Source organism: Loxodonta africana, unplaced genomic scaffold, assembly GCF_030014295.1.
Source record: "Loxodonta africana isolate mLoxAfr1 unplaced genomic scaffold, mLoxAfr1.hap2 scaffold_32, whole genome shotgun sequence".
In the NCBI taxonomy this organism is placed as follows: Eukaryota; Metazoa; Chordata; class Mammalia; order Proboscidea; family Elephantidae; genus Loxodonta; species Loxodonta africana.
In genome coordinates this window covers 509,005-523,261 of record NW_026975036.1, presented here as the reverse complement: position 1 = coordinate 523,261, position 14,257 = coordinate 509,005, and the positions used below count along the sequence as shown (strand labels likewise).

General features: G+C 42.3%; 1 long non-coding RNA gene across 12 annotated transcripts in view; it reads right to left on the bottom strand.

The window, feature by feature from the left end:
- LOC135229505 (uncharacterized) overlaps nt 1–14,257 on the bottom strand; it is a 598,703-nt gene that overhangs the window by 165,830 nt on the left and 418,616 nt on the right. For all 12 annotated transcript variants that reach the window (XR_010320191.1, XR_010320188.1, XR_010320190.1 and 9 more), the window contains one exon: nt 7,278–7,452. This is a non-coding gene — a long non-coding RNA (uncharacterized LOC135229505). The remainder of the gene's footprint in view (nt 1–7,277; nt 7,453–14,257) is intronic.

Sequence of the window (14,257 nt, the reverse complement as noted above, 5' to 3'; positions counted from 1 at the left end):
GGGTCATTCCCACAGGTTCTCAGGGTTTAAGAGCAACAAAAGGGCAAGACTCAATGTAAAATCTTTTCAATTCTCTCCTTGTATCATCTCTGCTACTATCTCAAAGGCTGAAGCAACCGTAAGGTCTGCCTTCAACAGGTAGAAGAAGACTCCTCCTGCTAATGAAAGGTGCTCCGGAGTCTCATAGAAGGCATGGGCACAGAGAGGGGAAGAATGTGTAGTAAATGCAATTGTGTTTTATGCTGTGGTAAAGGGTTTCCTGGGTACAATGGAGTACAGAGCAAGAAGTGGACTCATCTACCAGGAGAAGATTCAGGGAAGACTACAACCAGGAAGTGATGCCTGAACCAAGTTGGGAATATGACTGAATAATTAAGGGGTGAAAAAAGGCCAAGCATCCAGGAAGCCCCAGGTATTTTCCAGAGGCTTCAGTAAAAGGGGAGGGATGGCTTGATGACAAAAGTCTGAGGAAACAGGCTGAAAACACTGGGGCATTTGTTACATTTGTGAAGAGGCACGGATTATCTTTTGTTCTATTGTTTCCCTACCATTCCTGCCTCTTCTGTCCTTTGGGGTCACACAACACAAGCCCCTACCATCCCCATGTTGAAACTTTTATTTTCCTTGGAGAAGTCTGCTCCTTCCTCATCACCACCCCAACCTTCTTAATTTCTTCCTCAAATGGTCTCCCCATTGGCTGGTTTCTCTTCTAAATGGCCTCCTAAACAAAAGCAGAGTCTGTCATGGGCTTTCCCCAAGTCAACTCCCAAACTTCCCATTCTGGCTGGCCACAAAACTCCTGAGTCTTAGGGCTTTTTGGTGAAGTCATAAGCCTAATCTGTTCCAGTGGGGTCAGTTTTCTTCACCTTCACGCTTCACCAGGGAGAGTAGACCAGCAGACGGGAAGGGAGAGAACATCTCCTAGTCAGAGAGCAGAGCCTGTGTGAAGACTCAGAGGCTAAGGAGACCTAAGAGGGGCTCAGAGTGGACATTTTATAACCAGAGCTGGAGAGACATGATTCCAACAGAGTCAAATGAGAGGACTGGGAGAAAGCAGCTACCCGTGATACTGTTATCATTCCCTGTGCTCTCTTTACCCACCAAGGGATAGTAACCCCTTACACGGCACGGAAAAGTTTCAATTCATTTTTAGTATCTAATCTCCTTCTTCCCACATTGGCACTAGCACTTCTCAAGCGCCTACCTGACGGTTTCATGTTTTTCTGGTTGCCGTGTTTAGCTTCAAACTGGGCCCATGGAACTCAGCAGTGTCAGCAATGATGTCACACAGGATTACGGAAGCCTTGGTGCTAACTCAGATCTCAGCTGCTTTTTGAAAAGGGTGCCAACCTCAGGTCTTGTGGGAGAGAAATTGTAGCTACTGAATCAAGGAAATTCAGGAGCAAGCCAGAGTCCCCAGGTTATCAAAGGTTCCTGATGGGAGAAGGGATAAAGGTCCTTCACACCATTATGTTTGGACATCTTCACCCAAGCAGGATGAAACAGTGACACACGAGGAAAAGGCCTTTCTCTAAGACTCTAGATAAAGGTGAGGAAAAGTTGTCCCAGATTGCTGAGTGCTACAGAACAAAAGGTCTGACTTCCACCAGAAAAGAGAGCCATGGTAGGACAAGATGAAGGATTTGGAACGAATGGATAAGGTCACAAGGAAGATTCTTCTGAGAAAGCATTTTCTATCATTTAGTAGACAATTAACCAAAGTTTATTTTGTCGATAAGAAATGTAGGAATAAATGAGGGATGAAACGAAAGAATTCAATTGTAAGTTTGAGAGCTTTCCAGAATAGCTGCAGACAAGGCACTCTTTTGTTCTGGATCTGAACATGGTGGAAAGGAAGGAAGCCAGTGGGCAACTGGGGCAGAGAGTATAGGATGATGGAAAGGGTGGGTAGCAAGAAGCCTACTTAATTATTATATTTTCTAATGAGATGGAATTAATATACCATGTGAAGAACTAAGGAAATTTCTCAGGAGGTTCTGGGAGTGGTAGGTTGACGAGCCCAGAACCCACATCATTGAGGGCAGAAGAAGGGCTGTAGACTCCTCCCTAGATCCAGAAACTCCCCTTCCCCTCCTGTGTCTCCTGCCCACCTCCCTCAAGAGCCTAACAACCCCTAACCACAAACATGGCTACAGGATAGAATTTTTTATTTTCCTACTTTTCTTAACCTGAGCTTCATCTAGGATCAGTCATTTATCACTCTTTTCAGGCCAGTTTTGTTGCCCTTCCCACTACTATTACCTCTGCTGTCCTCCTCCACCCAGTGCTGCCCTCCACTGGCCCTGCTTCCTGCTGCTTCCTGCTTTTCTGACTGGCCTCTAACACCCTTTGAGAGATCCCCCACCCCATCTTCTGTCTGTCACTGGAGCTTACACTCCCCTCCCAAACTCCTTCTCTTTCTTCCTTAACTCGCCAATCTTTCCCTCAAACTCAGAAAAATACTGACCCTTATGCTGACATATACAAGCCCCGCCCCCCCCACAGGAGGCATGGTTGTGATTCAGCTACTAAGGTTTGTGCCATCAGACTCTCAAATGTGGACATCTGTTTCTGCCTCACCCTGAAGGACATGGTAATGGGCTTCTGTTCAGAGAAAGGCAATTTTAATCTCCTGGTGTAGGCTAGTTAAGGGTACGAGAAGAAGTTTTAAATTACACAGAAAAGTACAAATTACGCTGTCTCCTTAAGTATAATTCCTTCTATGAAAATCCTTCCCTTAAAAGGAGGAAGAAAACAAGTTACAAAGAGGAGACCGATTCTCCTGTTTCAATGTTTACACTCTAAATTTACTAAAAAAAATAACTTTCATAGAAAACAGCTTTTAGAGAAACCATGTATTATCATGAAGGTGTAGAGGATGAGGTAATTTCCATATTCCACAGGAGCAAATTCACTTCCGTCCAACAAATGCAAAAAAAAAAATTTTTTTTTAATGTGGTGATCCTCTGTTTATATTATAAACTATCACTGGATAAACGTTTGGCTGCGAACTAAAAGGTTTGGCAGTTGGAATCCACGAGCTGCTCCTTGGAAACCCTATGGGGAGTTCTACTCTGTCCTACAGGGTTGCTATGAATTGGAATCTACTAAAAGAAAACTGGGAGTTTTTTTTTTTAAATCAACGTATTATAATTTTTTGAAAAACGATAGACTTTTGCTATAAGGTAGTACCATCACTGAAATTTTCTGGAGGAGACTTTATTGCCCAGAGTAAATTCCCTAAAGTATGGTCGGTGCCTGGGGAAGAAGAAAGAAACCATGGGGACTGTGGAGGTGGAGGATGGTGGTGATGGAGAGGCCTCCAGGGATCCCTGAGACCAGAGACTTAGGTCACAGTTGAGACACCAGAGCCCAGAGGGCTCATGTAAATTAACTCTCCACTATTGCAAGCCTCAACCCAAGAGGAAAGTGTCACTCAGGGTAGAACATGAGAACAAAAAGCCCAGGTTCCAAGCCCAGGAAGATTCCCCAAGTATCAGCAAGGCCTTTTTCATCAGCTTCCACTAGGCAGAATTCCCACTCATCAAATTACTCCAGAGATCCATAGGTCAAGTATGAGTATTTAACCCAAGTGTGTAAGGTCAAGGGGTTAGCCATGGTCTGGCAGACCAGACCAAAACATCTCACACCCCTGTTGGCAAAAGGCCCTTGGTCTTGAGGCTGAGTTTTTGAAGAAAGTGAGTGCCATCATGTCTGCCCTCAGTCTAACCAACACTGAGTTCCTGGTCAGCATCCTGGAGTCCTGGCAAGAAGAGCCAGGCACCTCCAGGAGCATCTGGAGCAGGAGACAGGGGCTGAAGAGGCTACCACACCTACTGCTGATGCTACACATGTGGGAGACCTGGCTGCAGACGGTGCAGGCATGGCCTCAAGGTCAAAGGAGAAAGCACCTGAAGACGTGCTAGGACTCTTAGACTGAGAGAAGCAGGATGTCTGGACTGCAAAATATGCACCCTTCAGGGAAGAACTTCATTCAGGCTTCTTAAACCCACTTCACCTGGAAGATCCACTCTTTTAGCCTTGTGCCCCTTCCACGCCCCCTCTACTACATGGAGAGATCCAGCCCTAGAGCACCAGGGTGGAAGAAGCCCTAGGATATCTGTCCAAAGACATGAGGTCCACTCAAAAGCTCCCCCCACCAAGGAGAGAAGAGGACAAGACTCACCTGCAGATGAGGTCTCAGGGCCCTGAGAATGAGCACAATGTTTGTAAGGAAAGAGAAATGGGATTTCAGTGGGACATGGAAGTCTGAGAAAGAGCCTCTGCAAAGATAGCTCTAAGGGAGGTGTGATTGTGAAGGTGGGCTGGTCACTGAGTTCTTTGTAGTACAAGGTACCAGACAGAAGCCAGACTCTGGGGGGAACCTGCCTGCTGGTGAGCAGTGGGCTTAAAACCCTAAACCAATGAGAATCGAATCCCTTCCCAGCAGCTTCTGCACAGATCAGTGATGTTTGCTTGGTCTTTCTCTTTTCTGTGGTCTAACCTGATCTGTTCTGAGATCAGAGAATTGGAATAGAAAAGCCTGACTGAGATGAAACGAGCAAAGAGAAGACAAGGCCTCCTAAATCTGGTGAAGACAGAACACAGATAACCAAAGGTGAGGATGGGAAGAAACAGATTGAGTTCCAAGTCCCATCCACAGTATCCCAGGGCCTGGGAATCCCTGGAAGTGCCAGAGGTGTGTACTCCCTGGGAGATGCGACCCCAAGTGTCAGAGGAAGCCCTATGGAGCAAGGAAGGGAGGGCAGGGTCTCTAGGATGGGCACTTCCATACAGGCTGCCCATGTGAATTTCTCAGAGTGACCGTGACAGATCCTGAGTAGGACAGTTTGAGGCAAAGGAAAGTAAGTTTTCTGAAGACGGGTGAATTCCACCTTCTCCTGACAATGAAACAGAAATCCCGTCCTGCTCAGAGGTACTGTGTAGGAGGGATTGTGAATTCCCATCCTGCACAGAGGTTGGCTGGGAAGTTCAACTGTCTAAAGACAATGTGGCCAAAGTCTTCTTTATCTTTCAAAGATATATCTTTAACTTCCTGCAAATTCAATCCTGGAAAAAAGCCTAGAATATACAAGCGTGGGTTTTTCAGGAGAACAACAAGGGGAGAAGGTGATAGTGGCATATCAGAGAAGGAGAACAATAGTCTAATGGTCCCCGTGTTACTTAATGAATCACACATGGTGTCCAGCATTCTTCCTTACCTGTAGACATGTACATGCAGTAGATGTTTGAGCAGTGACTGAATTAATCCTCACAGAATTGTTTTTGGCCATTTCCAGGCATAGAGGCCAGAAGAAGTCATTAGTTACAAGAGCAAGCAATAATTCGCTGGTCTGAATTTTGTTCAGTTTCTGTGTTTGCCCTTCATAGATGGATAAAAGTCTCTGAATCTGGCATTGAAGACAGTGTTTTCTCTATTGTTATGGATTGAATAGTGTCCCCCAAAATGTGTGTCAACCTGGCCAGACCATGATTCCCAGTATTGTGTGGCTGTCCTGCATTTTGTGATCTGATGTGATTACTTATGGGTTGTAAATTCTAACCTCTGTGATGTTAATGAGGCGGGATTAGAGGCAGTTAGGTTAATGAGGGAGGACACAATCTACAGGATTAGGGTGAGTCTTGAGTCAGTCTCTTTTGACATACAAAGAGAAAAGTAAGCAGAAATGAGAGGGACCTCATACCACCAAGGAAGAAGTGCCTGGAGTGGAGCACGTCTTTTTGACCCAGCGTCCACGCGCTGAGAATTTCCTAGGCCAGGGGAAGATAGATGACAAGGACCTTCCCCCAGAGCCACAAAGACAGAAAGCTTTCTCCTAGAGCTGGTGCCCTGACTTCAAACTTCTTGCTTCTTAAACTGTGAGAGAATAAGTTTCTGTTTGTTAAAGCCATCCACTTGTGGTATCTTTGCTATAGCCACACTAAACTAGATAACTAAAAAACACATTTATAAAATAGTCAAAAAAAAAAAAGTTTCAAATACACACACATACACGTATGATGTTACTAAACTTTAAAAGGTTTTACATTCTTATAACACATTTAACAATAGAGATTTGTATACAGAAGTTATAATAAGAGCCATCCCCACATAAGTATATTGTACCTGCTCCCCCAAAGTGTCCAGTGTCCAAAGATACATATGTATCCTTTTACATACTTCTTTTTGCCAGGACACACGTAAGGACATTCATTTGTTTGTTTTTATGGAAATTAGGTCACACTCTACCCATGTTTTTCTCTGAATCACTCTTCACTTGACAATTTCTCATGGTTCCTCTAAATCAGCAGACATGGAAGAAGCACTCTTTTTGGTTCTTCTCATTTTTAACTCCCACCACTCTTCTGTCAGTTTGTTGTACTGTGGTGGCTTGCATGTTGCTGTGATGTTGGAAGCTATGCCACCGGTATTTCAAATACCACCAGGTTCACCCATGGTAGACAGCTTTGAGTGGAGCTCTGGTTTTAGACAGACTAGGAAAAAGGACCTAGTGATCTATTTCTAAAAAAAACTGGCCAGTGAAATCTTACGAATAGTACTGGAACACTGTCTGGCTGAATGACAGAGGATAACCCCTTAGGTTGGAAGGCACTCAAAATACGAGTGGGGAAGAGCTACCTCCTCAAAGTAGATCCCACTTTAATGACATTTGCTGATGGGGCACAACTCAAAATGAGAAGAAACTGACGCAAAAATCCATTAATACTCAGAGTGTGGAATGAAGGAATTATGAATCTGGGGAAATTGGAAGTCATCAAAAATGAAATGGAATGCATAAAAGGTCAATAATCCTAGGCATTAGTGAGCTGAAATAGCTTGGTTTTGGACATTTTAAACTAGACAATGGTATGTTCTACTATGCCAGGATTGAGATACTGTAGAGAACGGCATCATATTCATCGCTACAAAGAACATTTCAAGATCTGTTCTGAAGTACAACACTACGAGCAATAGGATAATATCCACAGGCCTACCAGGACGACCAGTTAATAAGACTATTATTCAAATTTACACACAAATCATGAATGTGAAAGATGAACAAGTTGAAGGTTTTTACCAAGTTCTGCAGTTTGAAACTGATCAAACATGATGCATTGATCAATCAAGATGTACTGATAATTACGTAATTGGAATGCGAAGTTGAAAACAAAGCAGACAAATCAGTAGTTGGAAAATAAGGTATTGATGATAGAAATGACACTGAAGCTTACATGATAGAATTTGGCAAGACCAATGACTTATTCATTGCACATACCTTTCATCAGGAGCATAAACGGTGACTATACTCGTGCACCATTCCAGGCAGAATAGACAGGAATCAAATTTGTGGAAGGTGATGATGGAGAAGGTCAATATCATGAGTCAGAATCTGGCCAGGGGCTGACTGCAGAACAGATGATCAGCTGCTCATATTCACGTTCAAGTTGAAGCTGAAGAAAATTAAAACAAGTCCATGAGTCAAAGTATGCCCTTGAGTATATCAAACCTGAATTTAGAGACCATCTCAAGAGTAGATTTGATGCACTGCACACTAATGATCGAAGACCAGATTAGTTGTGGGATGATAGCAAGGACATCATATATGAAAAAAAACAAAAAGTCATTAGAAAGACAGGAAAGAAAGAGAAGACCAAAGAGGATGTCACAAGAGACTCTGAATCTTGCTCTTGAATGTACAGTAGCTAAAGAGAATGGAAGGAATAATAAAGTAAAAGAGCTCAATAGAATAATTGAAAGGGAAGCTGGAGAAGACAAAGTATGATAATAATAATGTGAACAGATCTGGAGTTAGAAAACCAAAAGGGAAGAAAACACCTGGCATTTCTCAAGCTGAAAGAACTGAAGGAAATATTCAAGCCTCTAGGTGCAATACTCAAGGATTCTATGGGCAAAATATTGAACAACACAGGAAACATCAAAAGAAGACGGAAGGAATACACAGACTCAATACACCAAAAAGAACTGGTCAACGTTCAACCATTTCAGGAGGTAGCAGATGATCAAGAGCTGATGGTACAGAAGGAAGAACTCCAAGCTGCACTGAAGGCATTGGCAAAAAACATGGCTCCAGGAATTGATAGAGTACCAAATGAGATGTTTCAACACATGGGTGCAGTGCTGGAGGCGCTCACTTGTCTATTTCAATATATTTGGAAGACAGCTACCTGACCAAATGACTGGAAGAGAGGTGCTCCAACGCAATGCGGAAATTATCGAGCAATGCCATTAACATCACATGCAAGAAAAATTTTGCTGAATATAATTAAAAACAGTTGCAGAAGTACACAGACAGGGAACTACCAAAAATTCAAGCTGGATTCAGAGGAAGACATGGAACATGGGATATCATTTCTGATGTCTGATGGATCTTGGCTGAAAGGAGAGAATATCAGTAAGATGTTTACCTATTTTTGTTTACTATACAAGCACACTCAATGTGTGGCTCATGACAAATTATGGATAGCTTAGCAAAGAATGGGAATTCCAGAACACTTAACTGTATTCATGCGGAATATGTACTTTTTTTTTTTATGTACATAGACCAAGAGGCAGTCATTTGAGTAGAACAAGGGGATGCTGTGTGGTTTAAAATCAGGAAGTTGTGTGTCATGGTGGTATCCTTTCACCATACTTACTCAATCTGTATGCTGAGCAAACATTCTGAGAAGCTGGTCTCGAAGAACAAGAACATGGCATCAGTTTTGGAGAAAGATTCACTAACAACCTATGATATGCAGCTGATACGACCTTGCTTGCTGAAAGTAAAGAGGACTTGAAGCAGTTACTGATGAACAGCAACCACTACAGCCTTCAGTATGGATTACATCTCAACATAAAGAAAACAAAAATTCTCACAACTGGACCAGTAAGGAACACCATGATAAAAAGAGAAAATACTGAAGTCATCAAGCATTTCATTTAACTTGAATCCATAATCAATGCCCACAGAAGCAGCAGTCAAGAATTCAAACAATGTATTGCATTGGGCAAATCTATTGCAAAAGACCTCCTTGAAGTGTTGTGAAGGAAAGATGTCACTTTGAGGACTAAGGTGTGCCTGAGCAAAGCCATGATATTTTCTATCACCTCACATGCTTGAGCAAGTTAGACAATGAATACGGAAAACCAAAGAACTGATTCATTTAAAATATGGTGTTGGCAAAGAATACTGAATATACCATGGACTGCCAGAAGAATAAACAAAACCATCTTGAAAGAAGTACACCAAGAATGCACCTTAGAAGCAAGGATGGCGAGCTTCGTCTCATGTGCCTTGGACATATTTTCAGGAGGGACCTGTCCCGGGAGAGGCTCATCATGCTTGGAAAAGCTGAAGGTCAGAAAAAAAGAGGAAGGCGCTGAACAACACGAACTGACACAATGGCTGCAAGAATGGGCTCAAACATAGCAATGATTGTGAGGATGGTTCAGGATCAGGCAGTGTTTCATTCTGTTTTACACAGGATCGATGGCATCTAACAGCAACAACAACTAACATATGTATGTATGCATATGTGTGTGTGTGTGTGTATATACCCATTGCCGTCAAGTCGGTTCCAACTCATAGTGACCCTACAGGACAGAGTAGAACTGCCCCACAGAGTTCCCAAGGAGCGCCTGGTGGATTCGAACTGCTAACCTTTTGGTTAGCAGCTATAGCTATTAACCATTACGCGACTAGGGTTTCCATATATATGTATATATATACACACATACACACACATATATATACACACACTCATATATATGTGTGTATATATATATATATGTTCCCTTCACTAGTTTTGCACCTCTAGAGATCCCAGGCTAAGACATTTGGTACCTACAGTGATTGTAGAGGAACCAAATCTTAAGGATGAGTTTTCTGAATTGATTCTCAAGTCTAGCTAGTCTTAAAGGCACTGATGACTGTCTCCAGAAGTAAACAGGCTATTGCTAATCCATGGTGGGAGGTGACAATAGAAATACGCAAAATACTACTACCACTGGACCAAATATTTGTGAGAGACAAGGCTCTGCCTGATTACATATTTGATACTTTTCTATAATTTTGTCAGAATAAGAATAATAAGGAAGCTGCTTGGTTGGTCCTGCTTTTGGAGCCACACTGGTGAATGAAAGAAATGGGCTCAAAGCTCAAGCACCACATACAAGATCTGAAAGCTGCCACTTGTGCCCAGAAAGAAAACCATATTTCTTATAGTAACAAGGCTAATGCTGCCAAAAATAAACTCAGATTCTTATCATAAGAGTGACTGAATTAAAGCGCCAGTTGAATATCCAGCCTCAAATGGTGTCTGAAGTTAAAGTGAGGGCACTGATTGGGAAGAAATGGGATCCTGAAACTTGGGATGAGGACATATGGGCAGACAGTCAGGAAGCGGGGGACAATGAACCTCCAATTTCTGTTGAATCGCTCTTCCTAACAGAACCAGACCTCTTACTCCCATCTGAAGAGATTCTCTAACTTTGCCTGCTAAGGCACCCTTCCCAGTAAAACAATTATCCCTTCCACCTCCATCTGATGAGATTACCCCAGCTGTGCCTGAAGTGTCTTGTTTGAGTTATCTCCTGGGGTGGTGTCTGGGGCATTGCCTGGGGCATTACCTTAGGCAGATGCCTTATAAGACACGGCTGAACATCCCACTGCCACTGCCCATTTTTGCTTCTAGACCTATACCTAGACTTCAGTCCCAACAAGCCCCAAAAGGTGAACTATGAAGTGTGACCCAGGAGAAGGTATGCTAAACTCCAAAAGAACTACTTGATTTTTCTAATACATACATACATACAGAAACCTGGTGAACATGTGTGGGAATGGCTATTATGGGTGTGGGATAACGGTGCAAGCAACATAAAGGTGAATTAGTCTAAGTTTATTGATATAGGCCAAGGAAGCATAGATTCTTCATTCAGTGTTTCAGCTTGAGAGGTTAGAAAAGGATCTCATAGTTTATTTGGCTGGTTTACTGAAGCATGGATTAAGTGGTGGCCTACAATAAATCAAGTGGAAATGGCAGATCTGCCATTGTATAATGTAGGAGAAGGTATCCAAAGGCTGAGGGAAATTGGCAGGTTAGAATGGATTTATTAGGCTGGACCCACAGACCCACACACGGAGTGCCCAGAAGGCTCTCTTTTTACCATAGCGGTGAGGTACAAATTTGTGCAGCAAGCCCCAGCATTATTGAAGACTTCTGTGGTTGCTATTTTATGTAAGTAAGAGTCCACAGTGAGAACTGCCCTAACTGAATTAAGACACCTAACTACAATGCAGCTGCCTGGACCCCGTGGTGGTAACAGCCAAGTGGTGGCACTCAATTAACAAAGACAAGGTGAGTGTGGTTACCATAACAGACAGTAGAGTCAAAGCAGTAATCAGAATAGTCTGCTTGCATGGATTTATGGCATTGGCTACTTAGTCATAGTGGCCCTGGGAGTGAAAGAGCTGGGAAATGTACATCTCCTGGTACCTAGTGTCTTAGATATCTAGTGCTCCTGTAACAGAAATACCACAAATGGATGACTTTAACAAAGAAAATTATTCCCTCACAGTCTTGGAGGCTCTATAAGTCCAAATTCAGGGTGCCAACTCCAGGGGAAGGCTTTTTCTGTCACTCCTAGGGGAAGGTCGTTGTCACCAATCTTCCCCTGGACAAGAAGGTTCTCAGCATAGGGATCCTAGGTCCAAAGGATGTACTGCTCCTGACACTACTTTCTTGGTGGTACTGAGGTCCCCCTGTCTCTCTGCTCTTTTCTCTTTTATATCTCAAAAGAGATTGACTTAAAACACAACTTAATCTTGTAGATTGAGCCCTGCCTCCTTAACATAACTGCTTCAAATCCTCGCTCATTAACATCACAGAGGTAGGATTTACAATACATTGGAAAATCACATCAGCTGACAAAATGGTGGATAATCGCACAATACTGGGAAGCATGGCCTAGTCAAGCTGATATATACATTTTGGGAAGACAGAATTTAATCCCTAACACCTAGTATGCAGCTATCAACCTGTTAATGCCTTTTTCTCCATACCTGTTTCGAAGTATCACCAGAAACAGTGTGCCTTCTCTCTGACCTAAGTGTATAAGGACCAAATAATGTAGAGGAATCTCTGTTATATTTTCTCCATCTTACCAATATTTGGCCTCATAGGCAGACCCAGGCACTTCATTGCACAGCAGAATGAGGAGATTAAAGCCCCAACATTCTTGCCAGTGGACCAGGAAGGTAGCTGCTCAGACATCAGACAGCCTCAGAGAGACAGAGACCAGGTGGCTCAAGAGAGGGATACCATAAAGTTGTTTTTCATACCCCCCCGACTCCCACAGTTGCATATGCTTTGCTCTGACCCTAAGAAGTAGATCAATCCTTTGAGAACTGCATTATGGGTTAGAACACCAACAAGGTCCCAAACTGAGTGACACTCCCATAGATTACATCCAAATATCACTGCAAAGTCTTCAAAATCTTAACTGACATCTGAGCCACAGCATCCAGAAGTTGGGAAAGAACTTGCAGCCTGAACATAACTGGGTCAAGTGATTCCTAAAACAAACAACATCGACATTTTCTGTAAGATTGAAGTAAGACATAGTCTTGGAATCATAGACAAAAACTTTAAAAAGCTACTTTAACCACGCTCAAAGAAGTAACAGGCACACCTTAGAAAAATAGAAAAATACATAGAAAACATTCACAAATGAAAATTTTAGACAGGAAAAATAGAGATAAAAAATTCACTTGATCAGCTCTACAGCAGAATGCTGTTGACAGACAAAAGGATCAATGAGATGAAAATAGTTCAATTGAAAATATCCAATCTGAAAACAGAGAGCAAATATTGAAAAAAAAAATGAACAGAGCCTCAAAAAAATCCAAAAATATCTAACATTTATTTATCGGAATTCCATAAGGAGTAGAGAAAATATGTGGTGTAGAAAAAAGTATTTGAAGAAATACTGGCTCAACACTTTCCCAATTTGTTGAAAGACATAAACTTACAGATTCAAGAAGCTATGCAAACTCCAGCAAGTTAAACTCACATAATTTTACCCCCAAATGCCTCACTGTCAATTGTGGAATAACAAGGACCAAGAAAATATCTTCAAAGAAGCTAGAGAGAAAACAACTCATCTCACACAGGAAAAACAATTGGAATGACTCTGTATTCATCATCAGAAGCCATGGAGGCCAAAAAGCTGTGAAAACAACATTTTTTCAACACTGAAAGAAAAGAAACATTAACCCAGTGTTCTATAGGCTGTTATTTCCTTCACGAGTAAAGGAAAAATATTGACATTCTCAGGTGAAAGACGATTAAGAGAATTCATCGCCACCAGACTTGTTCTAAATGAAACACTAAAGGAAGTTGTTCAGGTGGCAGGCTTGGAATTTCAGGAATTATGGAAAGCAACACAGTGGAAAGTATCTTCTGAAGTTCGCCCTTCAGCCAAAGATTAGACAGGTCTATAAAACAAACAACAACACACGTGAAGAAACTGTTTCTTAGTTCAATCATGTGTATGAGACCAAATGTGCAAAACCTGCCCAAAAGCACAGAAAAGAGGGCAGGATGGAACAGGAATCATGGCGGATGGAAACGGGGAACTGGAGCATAGGAGAGTGTTGACACATGATGAGGATTGCAACCAATGTCAAAAACAATTGTGTATAAATGGTTGAACAAGAAAGTAATTTGCTCTGTAAAGTTTCAAATAAAGCACAATAAAAAAAAAAAAAGTGGTAGGTATCTGGGTAAACATATTATGCCAACCCTGCTGTCACTGCACAACATGGCGGAGGACTCCCCTCTTTGGAAAGACTTGCTAGCCTATTGGAAACACTTTGGAATATACTCTTGGTGGCAAATTAGTATTAAAGAATGGCATTAATTTTGAAAATATGAGATGTCTGTACTCATGTCTGGTGAATAAACTAGATAATAACATTTTCAGAGCTAAATGAGATGTTCTAACAGAAAAATAGGCCTGAATTCCCACGTGGGCCATGAGCCTAATCTGAAGGCCTTTCCCACAGAGGCATTTCAGGCACCTCTAGAGCAGCAGGAGCACTGGGGAATGCATGTATCAACCTCCCCCAGGGCCTTCTCTGAGGGGTAAGTACCTGCTTTAGTACTAAGCGTTCATAAATAGTCATTCTGCATAAGGTCTTCAGGTTCAAGTCTGTAATCCAGCTGGGATTCTGTGTGTGCTGCATCTCTGCATCAA